This window comes from Panicum virgatum, chromosome 4K (genome assembly GCF_016808335.1).
Source record: "Panicum virgatum strain AP13 chromosome 4K, P.virgatum_v5, whole genome shotgun sequence".
NCBI lineage: Eukaryota > Viridiplantae > Streptophyta > Magnoliopsida > Poales > Poaceae > Panicum > Panicum virgatum.
The window spans coordinates 26,022,799-26,023,924 of record NC_053139.1 but is presented as its reverse complement, the minus strand read 5'-3'; the positions used below and the strand labels follow the sequence as shown (position 1 = coordinate 26,023,924).

At 55.6% G+C, this 1,126-nt stretch overlaps 1 long non-coding RNA gene across 1 annotated transcript; it reads right to left on the bottom strand.

Annotated features, from left to right (window-relative positions):
• Positions 1-677: 677 nt before the first annotated feature.
• LOC120705152 lies at positions 678-1,126 on the bottom strand. Its single transcript, XR_005687808.1, has 3 exons — positions 1,086-1,126; positions 799-849; positions 678-704 (listed from the first exon to the last, which is right to left on the bottom strand). It is a non-coding gene; the product is annotated as an uncharacterized LOC120705152 (long non-coding RNA).

The following is a 1,126-nucleotide window of genomic DNA, read 5'->3' as shown; positions in this document are numbered from 1 at the left end:
TGAAACATGCTTTAGATCATGATCAATGGCATTTGCAGAGAAAAGTGAAACAACAAATCGAACCCTAACCCTAACCTCAAGGGAAACAATGCGGGGCCGGGGCGAACGGGCGGTGGCGGCAGCTAGAACCGCGCAGGTGGCGGTGGCGGGGCTGGGGCGGACGAGCGGCGGCGACGGCTGGAACCACGTGGGCGGCGGCGGCGGAAGAGGGCAGGGGCAGGGGGTGGCGCCCAACGGGGGCAGGGGCAGGGGGCCGGTGGCTGAAACTGCGCGGGCGGCGGCGGGTGGGGGCAGGGGCAGTGGCAGGGGCAGCGGCGGGTGGCGCCAGCGGGGGCAGGGGCAGGGGTGGGTGGCTGGAACCGTGCGGGCGGCGGCGGAAGGGGGCAGGGGCGGACGGGCGGCGGCGGGTGGTGGCCCGTGGGGGCAGGGGCAGGGGCAGGGGCGGGTGGCTGGAACCGCGCGGGTGGCGGCAGCGGCGGCGGCGGGAGCAAGGGCGGACGGGCGGCGGCGTCGGCTGGACCTTTAAGCTTGTGCGCGCGCGCGCGCGGTGTTTTGCCAGATCTGGACGAGAACGACAACTGCTGCCAGGAGTAGGTGATAGTACTCCCGTCGGCTAGGCCACTTCCAGTATTCGTGTCGGCCAGGCTGACGTGCATACTGGAAGTGCCTGGCCTGGGATCTATTTGAATAGGAGATAGTATTCCCTGTATTTCAAAACTGGGCACTAATCAGCACAAGAAGCTTATAACCATGGTGAATGCAGACGCTGCAAATAGCAAAAGGCAATGTGATACTTACTTTTCGGTCAAAAATATATGCCCCATAATTTATACGACCCATATTTTCTACCTGTCGAACAATTGTGTATATGTTAGTAAGCAATAAATCTGTATGTATGAATAATTTAAATAATCAAAAGGAAACCTGGAGAAATACCACCTCCCGTAATTTTCTTTAGCTGATGTTTTAGAATGGGAAAAAAATTTCTTTTAATGTGATTCACCAAAATTCGAGTCAATCAACAATAATTGTAAAGTTGTAATACTCTAGCAAGAAAATTATAAAGAAGAGGCAAGAAAGATTACCAGGATATATAGGCTTGTATTAGCTAAACATCCTAAATTGA